General features: G+C 44.5%; 1 protein-coding gene across 2 annotated transcripts in view; it reads left to right on the forward strand.

Moving 5' to 3' along the window:
• ripor2 (RHO family interacting cell polarization regulator 2) overlaps window positions 1-23,716 on the forward strand; it is a 57,211-nt gene that overhangs the window by 2,322 nt on the left and 31,173 nt on the right. The window contains exon 1 of one of the 2 annotated variants that reach the window (XM_030064017.1): window positions 10,130-10,412. The exons of the other annotated variant lie outside the window; for it this stretch is intronic. The gene's annotated coding sequence lies outside the window, so the exon portion shown is untranslated. Of the gene's footprint in view, window positions 1-10,129; window positions 10,413-23,716 lie in introns of those variants that run through there. 2 annotated transcript variants of the gene reach the window in all.

Genomic DNA, 23,716 nt, shown 5'->3' on the forward strand with positions numbered 1-23,716 from the left:
CTAACCTATGGTGCTGACCTACAAAGTGACTCCCTTGAAAAAAAGGAGCCATCTAATGGCTTTGCTGTCAGCTCACCACTCTCAGAGACAAAGGGTTGTATACGGCACGGCTACAGCTTGTCACGCTTTGTGCTGCTGCACTGTAGAAAAGCTGAATTATGACTAAGGAAGCACTTTTAACCCTGGCAGTGTGTCACAGCAGAAATGTTAGCCTGCATGACCGGGGCAGACTTGGTTTCTCCCTTCCTTTCTCAGCCTCTCCCTCCTCCCTCACCCACTCACTAACCAACTGGTTCAGGTCAGATGCATTAGCAAAAAGTCTGGCTTGGCTTTCCTCAGCATGATCACAACGTTGTTTTCACTCTAGCCTCGCCCCAGTGCTCTGCGCAAAAAGCAAAAAACAGGAACAGCAGGAACAATGCTTTTTGCAGCCCATGAAATTTAGGGCACTCGGTGACCTTGCTGCACCCTCTGTAATTAAACATTTGATTCCTACCTTTATGTTTGCCTAAGAAGTGGGGCAAACAGAAGCAGGTAGGAGGTTCAAGTGTCTGAGCTTAAGGACACTTTGACATGGATGGACGCATCGGCCGTCCTTGCTGTCACTTGAATCGTCACAGATGTTTGCTGCTTATGCTACGTTTGCTTGTTCGCTTGCAGTTTGTGGAAGGCCACAATGTATCACAGATGATGGATCCTTGGAATGCATTTGACAGAAGCTGCCACTGAAAATAAACCGCTATAAATAACTGTCACACGCAACAAGGAGGATTGGAGATTTATGACAGGGAAGCGGCGCTGCAAACAAAGTAAATCGACGAACAAAGCTCGTACCTGATAATTACTCATGAGCCCCGTTAATCCCCATCTCTCTCCCAAACACCTACCTAACCTGAAAGACTCGAGACAGAAACCCTCAATTCAGGCCTGGCAGAGCTCATAGGCAAAGCCCTTAAATTGTTGGATACACAAGTTAACACACACATGCTGCCTTCTTCCTGTTTACCCACTCACACACACAGTGTCCCTTCTTGAAACATTCCTCTGAATTCCTTTATTTTTTTTTCTTCATTAAGCTAATTTAGTCAAGCAAAACCCATGCGGAAAAAAAGAAGTGATATCAAGAAAAGGCCAAGTGCACAACAGCTTCATTGAGACCAAAATAAACACAATGGCTTCTTTTAACTCCTTCTTCCTCCTCATGAGTAATTCAAAGGGCCTGATTTTGCGTTGCCTGCCTACTTACAAAACTGGCAGCAGAGTAGCAAACAGTGAGGAAAAGCAGAGTACAAGTGACCAGCCTGTCCCAAAGGAGAGCCACAGAAGTGGGGCTTTAATGAGAGTTAAAATATAGGTGAGCATGAGATTGATGGGGCCGTGGCAGGAATTGAGAGTTGGTGTTTGGAGTCCAAATAAACTGGTGTTTGACTAACTGGGTCAGGTCAGGTGGGCTTTGAAAGCATGAAGAGCGGCTTTCAGTCACGAGCGAGAAGATCCTGGAAGTGCCTCGGTCTGTGACAACTCTGCGCTTGGCTATTAGGGGGGCCTCGCAGCTCCCTGGATTTTATTTCGACTCAAACACGACACTGGAATCAAGTCTGGGACTGTAATGCGCCATCCATGACGGTCTAATAGGGCACGGTATTTGTTTAAATGGACTAAACTGAAACTGGAACGACATATCTGACACAGGTCTGTTCATTAGAAATCCACAGCGCTCGAGTTTTGTGAAAAAGTTTAGCTGTTGTGACGCAGCAGGCTTTTGTACTGCAGTGGCTTGTGCAATAGTATGCATTTCCTCTCCTCTCCCCTGACTACCAATTACTTGACAAAAGCGGTAATTGCTGTGCTCAACAGCAGTTGTTTGTTGTTCTCGGTTGACAACTCTCCATGGCACAATGACATCGCCATCACTCCAATTCTGCAGTTTCCCTATTCATCTGATGTCCCTAAACAGATTTTTAGTGACTGAGCAGCTTAAATAAAGATAAGATGCTGAGTTAGATAATTGTCAGATGGGAGGGGCACACGTAAGACTTTGACGTGGAATGGCACTACACCTGTGCAGCAATAAAAACTTTGATGTCGTGTTTTCACCTGTGCTCTAAGCCTGCACCCCAGACTTTGCCACAGGGCTTTTCTTTAATGTACAACACCTGAGACAGCAGCATGATACCCAGACTGAGACATACGACAGTAAGCCAGCAAATGTTAAACCAGGCAAGGATGACACAACTGCTGGAGGCTAATTCTGAGGGAGGCTCGTCACCAAGACCCAAAATGAGCCGGCAAAACCCTGGTGTTTACTCACCAGAGGAGACTGGGTTATGAATGATAGTATATCACAAAAAGGCAATCGTATGGAGTCATCAGTGTGTTATAATCACATTAAAATGTCAATTAGCAGAAAAAGAGATTTTATTCTGTGTGCTGCTTGTGCCACTGAAATGAAATCTATCTCACCACTACAGCACTGCCGTTCAGCTTTTGCCCAGAGGGTGAAACAGGGGACACCCATCTGCCCCCACTACACATACACACATGCACACACGTGCACACACACACATCCATGAACAATCAGGACCTTAGATCAAGCCCCTATTGAAACCCAAGGCATTAGCAGGACACGCAGAGCTCAGGGAGAAAGATGCAAGCCCGGGTCGGGTTTCCCAAATCCATTTCTCTCTCAGTTTCTTGTCTAGACTTGTCTTGTGTAGCAAACCCCAGGAAACTGTATCCTCCTTTGAGTCGAAATGGAGCCCACCAAGGCACTGTATCACAGAGGGGAGACACCCGCTCCAGTGATTGATGGGGAAAGCTGGTAGGGAGAGATACATAATTTATCTGCACAGGGTCCCATCTGACAGCTTAGCATTTATATAACCTTTTCTCGCTGAGATGGTGGAGAGATTCAGTTTTACTGCGAAGATTTGATCTGCCAGCACGTAAAAAAAAAAAAAAAGATTGGTAAAACTGTTTGACACAGAATTAAGTGGTACTGGAGAGATGGAGAGGCCCTTCAAATTGAACTTCTCATTCGATATTGGTAAAAAAACATGTTTTGTTATTGCATCTCCAAAATGTCAACTTTTTAGGTGCTCAGAAAAATAGCCTTTTTTTGGTTGACAGCCATCCATCCATTTTATTTTGAAAAATGTTTCATGCATGTTGTAAAATTTCCATAAAAATTTCTATACCATAGCATGTAGTCCTTAAAACATCAGAATCACCAAAACTGGAGTTGTGAAATATTAAATGGACAACGAAAATATTCCCAAATTCAGATGTGAAGTATCAAACTGGAAAGATATCACCAAGTCAATATGAGAATTCACTATGCATAACTCTTTTCTGTTTTGATCAGGCACACACACCTTTTTTTTTTTTTTTTTTTGCTTTTTTGCTTAAAAATTGTTGGCATTTTGTGCTTATCTTTACTCTCCGCTGTAGAGATTAAACCTGCAAGATCAAATTTGGATTTTTTTATGCTTTGCCATTCCTGACTGACACCTGAGAGTGTCAGCTACACTAAGATGAAAGCCACAGTTTGTCAACTTCACCAACTCGTCCTGCAGCAGAACACAATTTGCATCCAACCCGCTGTCCTCGGGTGTCTCGGTTTGGCCTGGAAACGATTCAGGGGGATGTTTCTCATTGTCTGTCAACCTGAGCTGAGCAATTAGGAGCTCAGTGTGCGGCACAGCCAACACCCCTGTCCCCTGTCATTCAAACACTGGATTGTCACTGATTTGTGACTGTTTCCTCATTGATGTTATGTGATTAATTAGAGATACTGTCACATTCATGATATCTGGTGTCTTACAGGACCGAGGAGGCCCACACCCAGAGACACTGCCATATGGCGCAAAATGATCTGAACCGATGAACCGAACTCGATCCGCTCCACTCCTCTTCACAGCCTCATGCACGTGACCATGTACACGTGCACATTGTCTTCCATCCCAAGACTTGTGTGCACACACATATTCACACACTGATAATCCACCCACACATACACCTCCACTGTCTGGCTACAGATGTTGTCTTTCTGCAGCAACACAACAGAGAACAGCACGGCAGTGTTTTTGTTTGTGCGTCAGTGCTGATGCTGTGTTGGACACAGCTCTGACCTGAGGGGAACCTACCCGGCGTGTTACCGCCCCGCGTTTCCCTCTCCCTGCCACTGACAGTTGGCTCCACTGACCTACTTTACCATCACGCTCGTCCAGTTATCACCATTTCTGCTCTTTTTCCTGGGAGGAGAGAGACAGAATAGGAGGGAAGACAAGGAGGGGACGATAATCACTATGACGAGAAAAACCCTGTGTAGACTGTAGGTGAGCAGTGGGGACTTGACTTGATTTTCAGTGTCAGTTTTAACTACATTCTGTGAGTGGGTTTCAGTGTTTCTCAAATCATACAGCACAAATATGCCTTCGTTTGTTTTTTTGTTACATACGTTTACATGTGGTTTATAGCTAAGACAGCCATTTCATTGTATTGCCAGACCTTTTTTTTTTTCAGTTCCCATGTGGTTACCATGACAGTCTGTGCTTTGGGCAACACTGGGCATGTGAGGTTTACAGTTAGTGGTTTGGAGTCTCTCTCACAGTGAGGTAACCCTGTTTAAAACATGAAAAATAACAGACCACCCTGGACTTTTCATGAAAAGGGTAACCTTTGGTTGAAGTTGCAACTCACAGGGCTGATTCTTTTTTTTTTTTTTAAGGTTTGTTTGTTTTGTTTTTTTCTGGGGCATTTCTGCTTTATTAGGCAGTCACAATGGAGAGACAGGGCAGAGAGGGGACAGCATGCAGCAAAGGGTCAGCTGATTCTTGGATTACTGATCACAAAACGGGGTTCATCAAACTGCTTTCCAGGAAACATGATAACAATACACAAGCTAGAGTGGATATGTGTTTAAGCTCTCATTCTCGCTCTTGTTCTTAAGTTTAGTATAGTTCAATTACAATAAAGCCAAATGCTAAATCATCAATAAGGACACGGCAGAAAATCACAGAGGTCAAACCACTTATTTTGGAGGTGAGCCTGAAGTAAAGCACACTTAAGTTAGTCCGTAGAGAATGACATCATTAGAATAGCCCTGGTTTTGCTCTGTGAGGCTACATGTCTAGTGGGTGGCAAGATGATGTTGTTGGCACACACCTGCAGTCTGCTCTCTGCAGGCCAAAGACGTGCATCCAGGCCTGGGACCGTACCTGCAGCCGGCAGCCTGTCATTACAGACCAAAGCAGCCGCAGCACCGAGCCATGCCGCAGTGCAGCGCAGCCTGTAATTGACTCACCTCTGTCTGTCTGACTCGAGAAGACACATGGAAAAACAGGCAACTTTGTTGAGACTTTGTTGAGAGCTCTTAATATATAATTTGCAAGCTGCATTAATGTAAACACAACTATGTAGACACACATGGAGCGCTGCGTATGTGGGCACCCACCCGCACACACACACACACACACACATACACACACACACAACTACATCTATATTTACATCTACATTTCCAGAGCAGCTTACAGTGAGTTTCTTCATGTGTTTCTGCTGTAAACAGTAATTACAAATAACAAGTTTCAGTTTTGCAGCCATATTATTTTAAATGGATTGTGAATGGAAAAGTTTGGCGTTTTCAACTGTAAAAGTCAACCATTCAACAATGAGCCATCCTATATGAGGGGGTGGTAACACGAGAGGAGCCAGCATTCTGCGTTTTCCTCTGATCTCTTTTGGTCTCACACACACACACTCTCACCCTGGGACACACACAGACACGGACACACACACACCCTCAGCTGTGCCTGTACATCCCTTAGCCTTGACCTCCCTGCCCTGCCTGTCATGTGGTATTTCCAAGCCGCTCTCGCCCCGGTTAAGTGGCCAGAAGTGGTTGGAGAGAGACGAGGGAGAAGGTGAAAGGTGTAAAGCTGGGAAGCAGAAGAGGAGGAGAAGGGGTAAAACAGAGAGATGTTAGATAACGGGAGGTAGATCCTCTCAGGTGTTTCACAGAATAAATCAGAGGAGGAGTGGGACTGAGGGTGCTTCAATGCCGCACTACAGGAGCAGGAGATCAGTGGTGGGCTGCTGTGGAAAGGAGGGAATAGTGCTACTGGGAGGTCAGTGACGTATGTTGGCTCATTCATACTCTGTATACGCACTTGTGAGTGTACTTGTGCTGCTATGTGGCGCAATATTTCTGTACACATGCAAGCAATCATGCATTTCGATATTCTACCAAACTGGTCTAATGGTGCTTTACTGGTGGTCGTGTGCATTCTGGTTTAAAGCCATAAAGAAATAACATCACATTGGTTTCTTGCTTCTGTAATTTGAAATATTCCCAGTGGAAACAGGGTTTTGAGGCTGAACACTTATGCAAAGAGGGACTTTTCAAAAGTGGGTGGGTCGAGCCATAATATACATGAAAGAGGAAGGCAGTGAAGTGTATTGCACACTCATTATAGCAACTGAAGTAATTCACTGTGAAATCCACCGTGCACTTTCTCTCTCTTTTGTGCTGCTGCATCAGATTCTTAAAAATGAATCAATTGTAGCCGCCGGGAAACAAGCGCAGTGTCTCAGAAAAGGCAAACAAGCTTTCATTTGAGAGGTTAACAAACAAACATTTACAGCCTGTGCCATGCTGTCAGTCCTGTCAGTTTGAAAATTGAAGGTTTTACATGATAGGAGGCGAGATGGGAGGATTGTTCAAATACTGTGATGGTATTATTGGTTGGAATTTTTATTTAAAAAAAAAAAAAAAAGTGATTAAAAAAATGTTGCTGTTATTTTGGCTGCTATTTTTAACAGCCAAAATGTGTCATTTTAAAATTGCTTGTATAACAGGGTGAAAAACTTGGCATACCACAGCAAAGATTTAAATGATAAAGACTGCACATGTCATGTGCTCCTATCCACTGAGCAAAAGGTCATTTTATTCATTAGAGCTCTTGAGAAATTTCTCCAGAAGATTAGATCTGGTGATGAAGCTTAAACTGACGCTAATTAACCTGTTGCTTTGATTTTGATTGGTCGCCTCTATAAATAACTACTTGTATATGTGTATGTGTTTTCCTTCTTTGTGGATATGTGGATGTGCAAAGCAAATCGTGTGTGTATGTGTGCATGGTGGCTCTCCAGTAAATATAGCTGCTGGTCAGGGGCTGTTGATGACAGCAATAATTACAGGCTGAGCCGTTCAGCAGCTGAGAGTCTAGGAGGAGGAGAGCAGTGTATGTGTGTGTGTGCGTGTGTGTGTGTGTGTGAGTCAGAGAGCTAGCTGAGGGGCTTATGGAAACCCTACAGTGTGTCTTGAATAAGCATCACTCAGGATTCCATAATATAACGTGCAGAAAGCAGGATGCAGACTCAAGCAAAAATACGGTTTCACTTTTTTTTTGCAGAAAGTCGGGTGAGTTTGATTTATGGTGAAAGACATCCAAACCGTTTGAAAAGTGGACCCATCACAGCCGCAGTATGAGCACCAGACAAACACTGGTCTGAGGTCAGTTTTAGCGTGGGGTGTGACTGAATCGATTTCACAACCTGACTGACAGCAGAAAGAGCCGAGCTGCTGTGAAGCCTTTGAACGGCCGGAGGCTCTGGGGAGAGAAGCGGGCCTGCAAAAGTATTTTCGTTATTATGATTTCTGCTGCGTGTAGTCTGCACAGTCATCGCTCTCTCTGGTACATCTCAGCTTCTTCCTCCTCTGTTTCTCTCTGCCTTCCTCACTGTCCTTCTCTCTGTCTCTTCACCATTCTCCTCCCTCTCTCTGCTCACAACTTCTTTCATCTTATTCACCTCTTAATGTTGTCTCTGCCACAGTTACAGCTCCTATTGACTCATTAAATCATGTAAAACTCTCATGCTGACCCCAAATCTTTCATTTTTTTAACTGCCCATCCCATTGATCACTAATAACCCCTCCCACCCTGGACATGTAAATGTTTTCACAAAATTGTTTCTGTTTTTGAAAAAGCAGTAGCATCTCTTTTGCTTATAATTCCCACAAAACAAATTGTACACTTTCAATTTACTTGCCTTAGATGTAATAATATTGAGAAAAGACCACAGAAGCTGTTCAAAAGGACCTGTATATAACCTAGGCTTCAAACCCGACCTTCAAAACTAATGATATTAATAAGCCATTATAAAATCCCTTCCTGTACTAATATGAAACTGATGGATTAAAAGGGACAAGCCATTTTCTGCTCCCTTTGCTGCTTGGAGGGGCAAGCAGAATTGGATTTGTCTGGGTGCAGCAGAACAGCATATCCACTTTTAGAGGGCAATTATGCTGGCAGAAGAAGCTCAAGTTTTTTTTTTTTTTTTTGTCTTTTTTTTTTTTTTGTCTTTTTCTTTCTCAGAGGAAGTCGACTCGTCATGAGAGAAATGTGTTTTTCTTGGGCCTTGAAATAGCAGCACCTGTGTATTTCATGCTGATTCTGGCTTCTAAAGACTTCCAGAAAGCTGCTTGTCTCTTTCAAGGTACCATGTAATTCAATATTTTTTGCTGCTTCCTGTCCGGGGAAAAGGCAACTGCTGTAAATCCACATGAGGCGAACGGATTGAAAAGGCAATTTGACAAGCCACTGTTAAGCTTCATAAACACAGATCATCACATCATCATTTTCACAGCCTGTCTATACATTCATGAGAGTGAGCCGCAGTTTAGGCTCAGGCAAAATAATCATGCTGAAGAGTGAGGCAGGTTTTACAGTACCTATGTAAACAAAATACGAGTTCAGCATCCAAGGTGTTGATTATGGTCGCTCTAAATTTAGACCCTTGAGGCTGCAATAGAAGGAGCTCCCTTTCCCAAAAATGGCCCTGCACTAAAAAGTTCAGGGGCAATGAGAGACATTAGAGACAGTTCATAAGATGACAGCTGTTTAAATATGATGCTCAGACACGGCTTTACCCCTGCAGCCTGGGGTGGCAGAGTGAGAGAGAGAGGGAGAGAGAGAGAGAGAGAGAGAGAGAGAGAGAGAGAGAGAGAGAGAGAGAGAGAGAGAGAGAGAGAGAGAGAGAGAGGTTCACAGGCAGGCGGGGTGCCCTTTATTTGCCATCTTTCATGTGCACAGACACCTATGACGGTGTCTGTGGCTGGGCAGGGCTCACTGGCTGGTCCGGTGTAAATAAACATCACACACACACACACACACACACACACACACACACACACACACACACACAGGGCTTAAGTCAAACTGACACGTCAGATTTGATAGGATTTTTGAGCCTCTTTTTGTTCAATATGCCATGACTATTTTTATTAACTCTGCAGTCAATAACACGTATTTGGATTTCATGAAATGAAATCTATGAATAACACACACACACACACACACACACACACAGTTATTGCATTAGAGGCAGGGTGAGACTACATATACTTCAGTGTGAGATTCAGAGCTATGAGATGTGTTTTTTAATGAAACATTAAAGCCTCACCGCATAAACATTGATCACATAACAAAATGTAGGACACATGTACACATTTGTGCTCATGATTCACTTGCGGACTTGACTGAGAGACTAACAACTGCAGTGGAGGCAGTTTTCCAATTTGAGCGGGGCCACAGTCTATAAAAATGTAAATAATGCATCTCAAACTACAGATACAGTACCACACACAAGTTTGGACACACCTTCTCATTCAGTGTTTTTTTTTTTTTTTCTTTATTTTTATGACTCTCCACATTGTCCTGCAGATTAATGCTGAAGACATCAAAACTATGAAAGAACACATAAGGCGTTATATAGAAAACAGAAAAGGTCTTCAACAAACCAGAATATGTTTTAATGATAAGAATGAGGAAAAACCACTGAATGAGACGGTGTGTCCAAACTTTTGACTGGTACTGTACATGACTAACGTTTATAAATTTCATGATCAAGATTTTTTTTTTTTTTTTTGGTTCCACTTTCACAATAACTGATTGAAGAGCTCAGCATCCAGCCGGCCACGGGACGGTGTGCGGTGCGCGCAGCTCGACCTCAGTCACACGAGTGAATCGGGGGTACGAAGCGGCGAGGCCACGCCCCCTGGTACATCCCGTGCTTTTCATTGGTCCGCCGTCGTCCAGGAGGAGCTCTCGCCGCTGTAAACCCAAACTGGAGTGAGTGGTAGTAGGCTGAGCGCTTCACGCCGTGCGGTCGGTACATCGAGAGTTATTATCAGAGCACAGACATCGGCCGTCGCTCATCCGGGTGGCGGGTCCATTAGTCTGGGATTTAGAGGCTCATTCTTTTGATTTGCGCTGCGAGCCGCAGCACAATCTCGGCGTTACGAGCGAAAAAGGACTTTCTCCCTGTTTTTTTTTTACGCATGGATGGAGGGGCGCAGTTAGACGGGCAGAGACGCCACTGAGGAGCCGCTGGTGTGAAGTTTTGCAGAGGTAAGTAAAACACCGTCTAACGCACCGGTGCACAGGCCCGAGGGGTCACCGGAGGCTTGTTTAATGAGCAACCGCGATGTGCTTCTAGGAAAGTGCCGTATCCGTTTGGGGGGGGGGGGGCTTCTCCGGGGCAGTAGGTTAGTGGATCACAGTGAGGGGAGAGAGAGAGAGAGAGAGAGAGAGAGAGAGAGAGAGAGAGAGAGAGAGAGAGAGAGAGAGAGAGAGAGAGAGAGAGAGAGAGAGAGAGAGAGAGAGAGAGAGAGAGAGAGAGAGAGAGAGAGGGGGAAGGCGATGAACTGATTTCACCAGAGATGTAACTTAGTGGATGATAAATCCACCGAAATTACCCAGCTTTCCATTGGTGGAATTGGCTCTCACCACCTTCATGATAGCCTTAATGATAGAAATTAATATTAGAGATGATCACATTGTTTATAAGAGGATTGGGTCATTGGAAGGGATTAAATAGCTTATAAATTATAGCTTTTGTGCATTTTTGTTAATATTGCTTCTTGCTTGTCTTAGGATGAGCACAGATTGGAAGTCAGACTGGAGCTTTCCTCCTTTTTTTTTTTTTTTTTTATTTCGGCTACCACTGCATCACTGAATTCAACAATAACAGTAAGTCTAGTGCAAACCCCTTAACTTGTGGAACAATCTTCGCATCCGGATTATTTTGATCAGTATTTTGCTGTCACAGAGTCTCCTTTCACAAATGTGACTAGCCCATTGTCTGAGCATGACGTCGCAGATCTTGGGTGATACCTGTGAAATGTGTTAGATTTGGGTGAGCTTGTGACAATGCACACACTTTCCCTGTGTGTGTTTATCCATGAAGCATGTCAGTGGGGGTGCACAGTGCAGACTTGGGCGAAGTGGAGAACACAAGGACGCGCTCTCCTGACGTTCATGTGAAGCGTGAGAAAAGTAGGCCAGCGAGTTTAACCCCCCCCCCCACCCTCCAGGATTTTTTTTTTGGGGGGGGGGGGGTTCAGAGGTCACTGGTCCTTTATCAGCTAATGTACAGTGGCACCACCCACAGTGGACCTGCCAGCTAAGCCAGTGGATCAGAGTTCAAGGAAGCCTTATGTGTGGCAGACTGGAGCATCTGTCTGTGCAAAAGCCTTGGCCTTTGTGATTTATTAAGATATATTTTCATTTTTTTTTTTTTTTTTTGTTAGCACCATGCCCACCCGATGATCTTGCAAATCACTTTCTCTGCTTTTTTTAGCCCTTCAAGTCCCACAAAGAAGAAACGCCTTGACCTATCAAAACCACCCACGGAGAAGTGTGAATTGTTGTTTTGAATCTCTTGCTTGCAGGATGCAAACTGAGCTGTAATGTTATCTCCCCTTGCACAGGGCGTCTCTATGCATTCCAAGTCTTGTGATCAAAGGAAACAATTTGTGAGGCTATCACAAGTAGGCAAATTTCTGCTCTCTCTCTCTCTCTCTCTCTCTCTCTCTCTCTCTCTCTCTCTCTCTCTCTCTCTCTTCTAACCATCTCCCATTAAAAAAAAAAACCATAACAGTAAATGCACCCACCCAAACAGCCGTGCGGCTTGCAGCAAGGTTTTTCCCCATCTGCTGGTGCTGTTTTGAGAGAGGAGACGGTTCGGGGGTAAAAAAGCTGTTTCTGTGCAGCACCAGGCTCGCTTTGATATGGTTAAGTGGAAGCGCTTTGCCTCCCTGCCAGCCTGTTTTTGGCCATGGCTAAACCGTTTGAAGGGGAAAGTCTCCGAATGGTGTGGGGGGGGGGCTGAGTGGAGAAGAGAGAGGTGGTGTGTGTGTGTGCCAAGCCGAGCTGGTCTGCAGGGCTGGAGCCCAGGGATGCCAGACCAGCGCCAGTTCCCAGACTCTCGCACAATCTCTCCCCTCACCTTCTCTCGGCTCTCCTCTGTCAGCTTTTCAGTCCTGTCATTTGGTTCTTTCCTCCTTGCTTTCACCTCTTTTGTTTCTCTCTGTCTTCCTCTCGTCCTCTCTCACACACACACACACACGAAGGCATGGCCACACACTCACTCATTTCCCCCTCTTTCTCTCCAAAGCCTCATTAAAGGAATTATGACTGTGTGGTTTGGAGGAAACTCAGGCATGCTGGGTCGTTTTGTTAGGTTTCCCCCCCCCCCAAATACAACACAGCAATGTTGATATTAATGGAATGTGATTATAAAGACTGTCACCACCACCTGAAAGTTTGCCTGGAGTGACCAAACCAAACTACAAGCTCACTATTCGGTCTATATAAGTGGCAGACCAACAGACGGAGGAAAGGTGTGGAAGAGCTTTTTGTGCGAGCAGCTTTTTAGCACTTTGTTGTGCACTGACGTCTCATAATGCTCGACCTAACCTTTTCCTTTCCTCAAGAACACCCACTCGCAGTTGCTGGGAATATTGCCTGCTTGTGTGTGTGTGTGTGTGTGTGGGTGTGTAAGGGTTGCGTGCGCGTTACATATGCGTGTCCATCTGTGAGCATATGTGCGGTTCTGGGGAAAATGTAGGCCTTGCATTCTTACAGGAGGAGTGCCTCTCCTAAGTTTTCACAGCTGATAGTTATTTCATAAGGCGTGTAGGCCGGGAGAGCTAAAGTGCTCCGGCGGGACGGAGGAAGACATGATTTAAATCCAGCGTCTAGTCTCTCAGCAGTGTGTGTCCTCGGCAGCGGAAAGCCTGCCGAGGACACACCGTGAGATTTTTAATGATGAAGACGACTTTAATGATAAAGTCAAATCTCAAGCTGAGCGGCCATGATCCCGGCTCCAAATATAACCCGTCCTCAGTCTCTGCGTCTGGGAAGCAGCTTTGACACAGCCTGTAAATGGCAGCCAGCAATGAAGAGGTTGATTTAGCTCTGGTTCTTTGATAAAACTTTAATGATGCCCAGTGGGGAAGTTGTGGCATTCTCCTCATTGATATACAAGACGGCGGTATTTAGATGGCTGTCACAGAAATTGAATTACAAACAAACTTTAACCTCTCCACTTTGAAGCAGAATTCATCGGTCAGATGTATCCAGGCCGTGTGAACGGTGACGGACCTCCTGCGTGGAACAGATTTAGTGTGACACCAGAGTTGGATCGGAGAAGAAGTTAGCCTGTCTGCTTTGAGTCAGAGGTTATCTAGTCTCAAGAGGCCTGGCTGGCCTGGCTGTCTTGTCCCAACACGTCCCACCCCAGAAAAACATTTCCCCAAGGGAGAGGGGGGTGTTTTGTTTGTTTGCATGTGTGTAAATGGATAGGTTTGGGCATGTTGGGAGGCCAGGAGGGGAATTTAGGGTGTCGAAGAGGTGGGCTGTTAAGCCGGGGTTAAGAGGTATGTCAGGGGAGGGGCAAAGGAGTGACTGGAAAAGGTGGGACTGAGGGACTGGGAAGTGGGAGTTGGTTTCTCTGGGGAGGGGGGGAGGAGTGCAGAAAAGAGAGGGAACTGGAAGTTGGAGAGGAGAAGGGATTGGGGTTTCAGAGGAGTGGAAGCTACTGAGGATGCAAGTGCAGATGAAACGAAAGAATAGAGCGCTCAGTTTCACTTTGGCTCGGCTGTCCTCACAGACCCTGCAGAAATGTGTGTGTGTGTGTGTGGAGAGCTGGCTCTTTTTGCCTCTTACTTACTCTCTCCTATCTTCACTCTCTCCTCTCTCTTTCTCCGTCTCTCCCTCTCTTCAGCTCTTGAGGAGGAAGAGTCAAATTAGCGCTGTCATCTGTGCATCTGAGAGCGCAGCATTAGCCCATAGAGCGCAGCTTCAGAGAGACGTCGCAACACTTTAGTTCAGTCGCGTCAGCGGTGCTGTAGTTAACTAACGGTACCAGCTTAGAGCGCTGCTTTGTGATTATGTGTGTGTTAGAGAGAGAGAGAGAGAGAGAGAGAGAGAGAGAGAGAGAGAGAGAGAGAGAGAGAGAGAATAAAGAGGCCAGTGCCAGTTATGTCACATGAAAGAGACAAATCAGCCATATCGTGACAGCATGCACACAAAGACATACAGATTCACCAGTGTGCAGGCTGAGTGTGTGTGCATGTGTGCACATGAGCAAGTGTGTGTGTGCTTGCCTGCGTAATTGTGTGTGTTTTCCGCTATTCTCTCCCCCACTGCATGAGTGGGAAGCAGTGATGTATGAAAAATGATAACCAGAGCAATTATAGACTGCTAATTGACTAATGAGTGCCCCGCTTTGTGTGTGTGCGCGTGTGTGTGTGTGTGTATGTGTGTGTAGCAGGTGTTAGGGTACGTGGCTGCTGGCCTGCTCTTTAAGTTTTTACTTATTTCTTTTTATCTCGCTTTCCCTCCCTCCATCCTCCTCTGGTTCTTGCTCTCTCTCTCTCTCCTCTCTCTCCCTCTCTCTCTGTTGGATGCCAAGTTATGGAAAGGGTTCGTCCCCCACCCCCTCCTTGTTTCTGAGCAGATCAGCAGATCTGTGGCAGCATGGCACCCTTGGTGGGGGTCGGAGGGGCTTTTCCCATTAATCCTGTCCTCCAACTGCTAACCGGTCTATTAGGGAACACCACACACACACACACACACACACACACACACAAACACCACATGGCACATGCTGTACAGTGCAGGTCACGTGTGACACATGATATACTGTATGACATAGTGAAACACACTCTCAGCCTTAGTGGTGCGCACACACACACACACACACACACACACCTCTGTCCGGAGCAGCTGGTGGCCCCAGTGGTGCAGTGATGACTGTAAGCGTTTTAGTGGAGTCTAAGCTGATAATCTGTCTGTTTTGGTTTTCGGTCCACTCTCTTGCCCCGCAGTGGCCAGCAGCTGGGACGGACACGATGTTGTCGTCATGGTTTCATGTCAGACGAGCCGGGGTGTGAATTTTTGGCTTAACATTGATTGAATTTGATTCAAGGCAGACAACAGAACTACTTTTTTAGCATTATTTGTCCTATAAAAAACTTTTCTAAATGGAGCAAGTTGCTTTGGATCGCCACAATATTGGGTCTTTTTCTTTTTAAAATCATGAATAAATCGAAAGCATTTCACACGGATTCAGGCTAAAGTCAGAGCGAATCGTCCTGTTTATTTCGGCAGATCGATGCATTTGAATCAGCGAAATTTATAATCGATGCAATGAATGAATCATTACACCTCCACTGCCATCATGTCGGTGCGAGCCAGGTGTCTGGGCAGTGTTTTTGTGGTTACTGGCAGTGTGTGGAAGCTGTCCGTGTTGCCCAAGCCGTGGGCTGCTGACGTCTGCTGACAATAAGCAGTCCTCCACTCTGCTTCCAGCCCGCCCGGCTCTGCCCCTCCCTCTGAGTCTGTTATCTCTGGGTGCCTGTGCCGCCGTCTTTCTGGCTCTGGTTCCTCTCCATCTGTATGTTTTTTTTTTTTTTTTTTTTTTTTTTTTGTCCGTGTGCCTGTCTCCTCTCCTGTCTCCTTTCATCATCTTACTCAGAATATGCGGTGTGCGGTACAGCGGCGCTATGATCACATTTTGTTCTCAACACCTTTTTGCAACTTTTTGACAGGCGACTGCTACAGCTCTGTGATTGGGTCTTCTGTCGCTAAGTCACAGTTGTCGAGGCACGGGGAAGTGTGTGTTCCTATTACCCAGCTGACTTGGAGGGAGGGGGGCATGACACACAGCTGTGTGATGACAGATGAAGTGAGGAGGAGGGGAAGGGGGGGATGACACCACTCCTTTGTCCTGAGGCCGGTCGCTGCCAGGATGACTGTTCACTCTTTCAGTTGTACAACTCGTCCCTCTGCAAAACAACGACGCTCTGCTCAGGTTGACTCGGTGCTGCGGTGTTAAAGACGGCAGCCTCCTGCTTTGATGCTGTGTTTTTGTTTTCCTCGGTCTCATCCTAACCCCAAATGACGCATCCAAATATCAAATCCCCCTTTTGGCAGTTTGAAAAAATAGATTGAAGTGGATATGTGAAGTATGTCTGGTGCTTCAGGATGATACTTGGAGAGCAAAATGTCCGCATCTTTTTCTAGTTGGTATCTACCAGATCAGTTGTTTTCCTCTTCCTCTTCAGCAATCATATAGATAATTTGCTATCACAGACACACCACTTTCACAGTGCTAATTTAACCCTTTTAAAAAATCAATAAAAGTTATATCAAACAATTAAATGTTAAATGAGATATTCTAGAAAATGTTGCATCTCGCTGCAAATATTGCGATATTCAATGTTATCATATATCGACTCAAGCCCGTCTCAGTGTTTTTATAAAGCTCGGATGCCTGGCAAGGGCTACAGCTCAGTCCCAGTAGTTTATATGCACAGATAAAAATAAAATCATGTTCAATTAATTTGGAGGTGCTCTATGGAGGAAGCAGCAGACCAAAACTCACAGCGTGCACCGAGAACGCTTGACACTGAAGAGGCTCTTGACCTTCTCTCCCCTCTGTGCTTCTCATATCCCTGTCTGTCTCGTTTTGTCCCCTTTTTTTTTTTTTTTGTACTGTAGTTAAAAGCAGAAATGCCATAAAACTGATAAAAAACCCAAAGCAGGAGAACATACTGGGGCCAGATGTATGGTGCGGTGCACCAGTGCATGTGAGCAGCAGTGTGGGACGGTGAGCGGGTTCATGCCACGATCTGCCTTTAAATCAGCAGGTTGGATCAGGGCACATCACTGTCCATGTCAGCCGTACTTATCTGTGCCATTTTCCTCTGAAAGCACAGACTCGCCTTTTCTCTCAGTCTTTTTTTTGTGTGTGTGTGATGTGAGTCATTTCTCTCTCTGTCTCTGTCCCCGTCTCGGTTTCTCCTGCAGTGTAGCTGTTTTTGTTTGTTTCTGGCTTGTTTTTTTTTTTTTGTCTTTTTTTCTTTTTCACATCACGAATTTCTGCTGACCTATACCTCCCTGCCAGAATGATGCCTCATATGAATAATTAACAGCGGCGACTGATTACTGGAACATTTAAGTAGTGTGTGTGTGTGTGTGTGTGTGGCATCTTGGGTGTATAGAGTGCTCCATTTCCAGTCTAATGGCTCATAAGTAGTAGGAGTGGTGGAGCTTCAATATACACACTTCACATGTCCTCACTTTCCAGCTCCCTGCTGAGGTTTTACTCCAATTCTGATACCCAAACAGAGTCACTTAAAATATTTAACTGTGAAACTGCATTTCGGGGATGAGAGAACAGTTGTGCCCTGAAGTTTTCTTCGAGGGAGAGCTCATTTCAAGAACATTTGTGTGTTTCTTTTTTGTCCTCTTCCCTTCGCGCTCCGGTCTTTTCTCCCCGCAGTGTATTTTTCATTCCTTCTGGTGCTGAATTGTTATTCTGTTGTTAACATTATGGTAATGACTTTAGTCAAGGCTGCAGGAGGAACGAGTGAGACAGAAATCCACCATGACTTCTGTTTGTAAATGACACCCACCCTCGCTATTGGAGGAGACTGTGCGGTTATGGCTATATTTTAAAAACAAATCGGCACAGGGAGCATCGGGAATGAAAGACCCAGACTGTGAGTGTAGGCTGTAATATATTTATTTGGCTGTCAAGTGTGCTGCTGTCATGGGTCGGGACAGTTTTTGCGTTAATTGCTTTGTTAAGCTAAATTCGCACGGTCATTTTATGTGTGTGAGGCGAGGTTTTGTGTATTTTGTGCGCTTAGACCCATCAGTGAAAATACTAATCCTATTCCTAAGCTGCCAGCCTGCAATATGGTCAGCTTTTGTCATTATACCTGTGGCCAAAGTAGTTCTTGAAGGCACTCAGCTCTTTTTAGCTATGGTTGTTTTGCCGCGGCTGTATAACTCCCACATACTTGTCGAACACTCCGGGCTGGCGTTATCAGTTCGTGTTATCACTGTAGCCGCTATCAGTGAAAAGAATGTCGTCTTTTCCTGCTAAAAATAACAAACGGGGCAGAAATAGCCAACTTAATCCTGTTTGGACGGCTGCTGCGTTCCAGGGCTTCCTCGCAGGTGGCCATATTGAATCAGAGTCACAGGCAAAGGGATACTTCTGGACGAGGGCAAAGCAAGAGATGTTGATGTCAGTGGCTCCGGTTTTGGAAACTATATAGTGGATCAATATTCATAGGTCATGCCACAGCGCAGAAAAGTAGAGAAGGCGGTGAGGATGAGAGGATTTTTCTCTATTGGAAAAATCAACCTAATGAGCAATGAAGCTTACATTTCTGGGCTTATTTGGTGCTGTATTCTCCTCATTCATGTGTTTAACTGATTAAACAAAGATGACGACATGTCACAATAATGTCTGCGGTTTGATAGCAGGAAAAAAAAATGATAACAGAAAAGTCTGTGTGCTTGCCTTGTCATTCTCTGCCTTTGCTGATTTGTAACAGGTTCTCTGGGCTTTTGTTGAACTTTTGGAAAATCCAGGAAATCAATAACTTCATCAAAAGTAGAAAAGCAGGTTGAGGGAAATTGTGGGAACACCAAAAAGCGCCAGCGACAACACTTGATCACAAAATAGCTCCACGAATGCACCGAGCATCACAGATGGATGATGTGTGACAGCATCCGATGGCAGACAGTTCCTTCGAGTAGTTTCAGAGCGATGTTGGCAGTCTCACTTTGACAGGCTCGGCATCAGACTTTTTCACCAGAAATTGAAAGTGAACTCGGCTGTGCCGCAGTGTAAAAGTTACCTTGCTGGTAGTGACATGCCTTTGTTATGGTAATACTTTCTCAGGGATTCTTGTTTTTCTGTGTGAGGGCTCTCGGTGCTGCAGTTTGGCTGTAGAAGCGAATCGGGCTGGGTGATATATCGACATCTTATCGATATCGTGACATCAAACTAGATATCGTTTGGCATTTCAGCTGTTGTGATATTGTGATGTGGCATGAGTGATAGCCTATGTTTTCCTGGTTTTAAAGGCTGCACTCAGTAAAGAAATGCAATTTTCTGAACTTATTACACTGTTCTCGCTGTTTTGTTATTTGTCTCTCACTGCCCAGTGACCACATCCACATTACTGATGATTATTTAGCAAAAATATTGTGTTTACATGTCTTAGGAAAGCACCAACACTCATTCCTACAATATCATCACAATAACAATACTGAGGTGTTCAGCCAAAGATGATTTTGCACATACTGCCCAGCCCTAGAAACAAATGGGGCTGGGCAATAAAACAATAACAGTAATTACTATAAATACATAAAATGTTCAAATAAATATTGAGCAATTTAAAAAACTGATAATGCAGCAAGGAGAGATTTTTGATAAACAATCATTAGAGATGTGAATATGATGACAAATAACAGAAAAGCTAGAGCAGCATCCCTTAACTATCATGAAGCCTTTAAAACTAGGAAATGACAACACCTATGCTGTATCACAGTATGATGATATCCAAATCTCCAGACGATATCTAGCCTCACATCGTGACCTCAGTACAGTTTTGATCAATTGCCCGGCCCTGGTGAAAGGTCTGGCTGCACGCCTGGTGAGGGAACACACACCACACACAGGAACTGGACACTGTAATGCTTTGGTGGCTAAAAGAGATTAGAATAATGCTAATTATTAGAGGCAAAAGTCTTTAAATTGGACATAATAAACATAATGACCATTTTTGGCCATATTTTTGGCCATATTATTCAGCCCTAGAACGCAACCATGTGTTTATAACATCATGTTACGATCTGCCTTTTGACCTGTGTGGCATTCTGCTGTCTTGTAGCTGCTGCCGCTCTCCAGGAAAGCAGAAATGTTATATCAACAATTCATCTGGGTGGTGCTTCATTACTCACAAGTGATTGCGCACCGCTCTCCGCTAGAGGAACCCTGAAATGTCACCGCGAGCTGCCCGAATGTAACTCCCGTCCTGACGTGCTTTAGTTAATCTGCTCATCTGTGCGTTCAAATGTCTTGCCGTATCCTGGCCTTAATTTTCCCTGTTTGCACTGCAGCACAACAATGCTCATGACCTATTACTAGAATTGAGTGACTCTAATCGCAATTCAGCAGTATGTGAGGACGTCTGAACACACACACACACACACACACACACACACTGGGGTTTAAAGAACAGTTGGGCGCTTCGAACACTGGGGGAAATGTCACTGGTTTGGAGAGGGGCAAAGGATGAGCGCCATCAGATGTGACGGTCCTCACACACACTCGCACAGAATATTAACCTGCTCATATGCGAGCTCACGCCGGGCATCAGTACCCCCTCTTTAAAAATATCACATATCAGCTAGTCGCGTACCGATGTGGAAGCTCTCCCTGACCATGCAGCTTCATAAAAAGTCCTGCAATGGAATGCTGTTTTCTTAGCATATTTTATGTAATAATTTAATTCTTTAATGTTGCAAAAGTTTCACCGAACGTTAAATAGATGAGGGCCGGAAGGGCTTCAGTGGAGAGTTTTAGTGTCTCATCATAGTCTTAATTATTATTATTATTTTTTTTTTTTATTTGATATAATGAACTCTTTATTCTTATTTGCATTATTAGCAGGTATTGGCATGAAGAGTGTAGAGCTCATTGATTAATTATTTAAAGATATTGAACATACACACACAAAATATGGGCTGCCAGCAGCTTCCTAATATATTGGTGTCAGCCCTGAAATTAAGTGTTAGATTTTATGTGTGTGTGTGTGTGTGTGTGTGTGTGTGTGTGTGTGTGTGTGTGTGTGTGTGTGTGTGTGTGTGTGTAAGTGCAAGTTGTTGGGACACTGATCTGATTTAATGCAATTTACCTGCCTGGTACTGGCCACTTTACACACACACACACACACACACACACACACACACACACACACACACACACACACACACACACTTCCCACACTATGGCATTCACACACCGAGCTCCTCTCCCTACATGCGTCACGTCCGGCTCCCGGTGCATCCGGTAATAAACAGACTCAATTGAATCAGATGATTGAATTGGCTGTCAGTTGACTCTTATTACTGTTGTCTTGTGCATTATTTATGCCGTCTAGACCAGCGGAGTCTCATCCTGATAAAGATTGTTTGTGCTCAGTAAATCCGTCACCACGGGGAGGTGTCTGGGCCTGGAGATCAGAAGACTCTCATTATCTGGGTCAAGACTTGTTGAGAAGTTTAGAGAAGGGTCACGATACCCAGGCAACACTCGCAGCAGCATGTTTCCACAATAAATCACGAGAACTGATTCCCGTATTGTTTAAATGTAGTCGGTAGGCAGGTGTCTTGTCTTGGGTGGCGCTGCTGCTTGTTTCCTCCACCAGAAACTGAAGAATGCTTTTTTCTTTTTTCCACCTGTTTGTGGTCACAGTCACTGACTTGCGAAATGTTTGCCCATGGCATTATTTTTGTGTGTGTGTGTGTGTGTGTGTGTGTGTGTGTGTGTGTGTGTGTGTGTTGTTTTTGTGATCCCCTGCTTGAGTCCGGCCAGGAATTTTCCGTCCATACACTCAATTCAAAAGGGCAATTGTGTAGGTGCATTGCTCAGATCTATAGGGGTGACTGTTTACTAAGCTATGCTTTGTTTGCTCTTTTGAGGTTTTCTCGCTGCATACCGACATCATGCAGGCAGAAGTGTTGAAATTCCTCGGGTGCTAATTAGAGTGAAACCGATACTGGACCTCTGGAGCTGATACCGATTGTAAGGAGTTAAAAAAAATATATTCGATATCGATATATCAGCCAAAACATACATATCATAAACACAGTGATCCTTCAAATGTGGTTCTCAAACACTTGTGATGGATAATTTAATAAACTTTATTGTCCAAAATGACATTTTTTTCATATCAGTGCATATCAGACAATAGATGCTGATACCGATGTCTGTGACAGGCTAATATCGGCCGATAATATCAGGTGACGATATGTCGGTCAGGCTCTACTGTTAACTCTGTTGTTTGTGTGTTTTTGTGAACTTGGCCTCCTGAAGCCACAAGCAGGCGACTCTTTTCAGCAGATATTTGGTCGGGTTATTCGTCATCCATCCTTCAGACCGACTTCAGACCAGAACATGATCTATGTTGTCAGCTTCAAGGCTTCTGGTAAATTCCAAAGAGTGACTAAGTCAAGTTATTTATGGTTGCCCTTGTGTGACTGTACTGTGTGACTGTGTATGTGTGTGTGTGTGTGTGTGTGTGTGCATGCTCCTGCAGAAATACCTTTTTGATGGGGAGAGTTTAGCTTGCGTTAGAGCAGTGACAATTTATGACTTTGAGATAGAAAATGCTTAGCGTTTTTAACTGCATGGCATATTTCACACAAAACGCATTGACGATGCTTAAGTTAACCTTTGTCTTTCATGTAAGAGCGAGCGCAAACGCTTAACAACCAGGGCGTAAAGACGCTAAACTTTCTCCAGGGCTGACACCTCAGAGCCTGTTCTAGTCAAAGTGCCTCGCTGACAGAGAGCGAGTTTGTGAATTGTCCTCATTAATATGTTTTTAGAACCACCTTACGGCATGATATTGACATTTTTCCTCTTAGCTCTGTAATCCTAACATCTTCTTCCCCACCCTTCTTTGCATCACTGTAAAACCTTTTAGTGGAGATGAAGAGGCGCTCCTTCCTCACGAGGAGCTTGCCCTTTTCCTCAGCTCAGAGCGCGCACCGAGGATAATGAGGCTCCGCGTTCCCAGAGTCATTCTGGCTGCGAAAACTTTCTGTGTTTCTGTTTCTATAAATATCGACATTCTGAATCCAGAGGAGGCAAAATCACCTGCTTTCTTTTGTGTCGTGGATTCACATTCGCACATGCACCGCACTGTTGTCACCCTTGCTGATGTGATGCATAACTGCACACACATGTGATTGTGTGTGCGTGAGTGTGTGTGTCCCATTTGCACACAGATTTGTCAGGATGTGTCAGGACACACTCAACCTGCCATGACTGGGTGTTTTACACATTCTTGTCAGGCCGGTCAGCAGGTTAGTGGGACAAGTGAGGCAAGAGGGATTAAAATACACTGTGTTTCATCTGTACTATCACTCTGTAGTTAAAAAAAAATTATACTCTTGCCTATGAAATTGGCCATGACAAAAAAAAAATCAGCTTTTTAAAGTATAGACTCATGATTTAGAGTCTGAGCTTTCTGACAAAAATAAGAAAGCCCTGCATCTTCATATGCCAAATTGGTGATTTTTGAAATATTTTTAAAGAGCTGAAGAGAATTTCATTGAGCTTTCGGTGGGTTGTCAGTGCATGAAAGCATTGCACTTTGAATTTTGCAAAATCCAACTGAATAGCTCTTTAGTTAGCTGACGTGTAGAAAAGGACAAATGTGGATCTGAGGTAACACCAGTTGAGCAACACTGATGCAGACAGGATGTTTTTTTTTTTTTTTTTTTTTTTTTTTTTTTTTTTTAAATGTGACCAGTGCTGCTCGATTCTTACTGCA

The sequence above is a fragment of the Myripristis murdjan genome, chromosome 11, assembly GCF_902150065.1.
Source record: "Myripristis murdjan chromosome 11, fMyrMur1.1, whole genome shotgun sequence".
NCBI classification, from domain to species: Eukaryota; Metazoa; Chordata; class Actinopteri; order Holocentriformes; family Holocentridae; genus Myripristis; species Myripristis murdjan.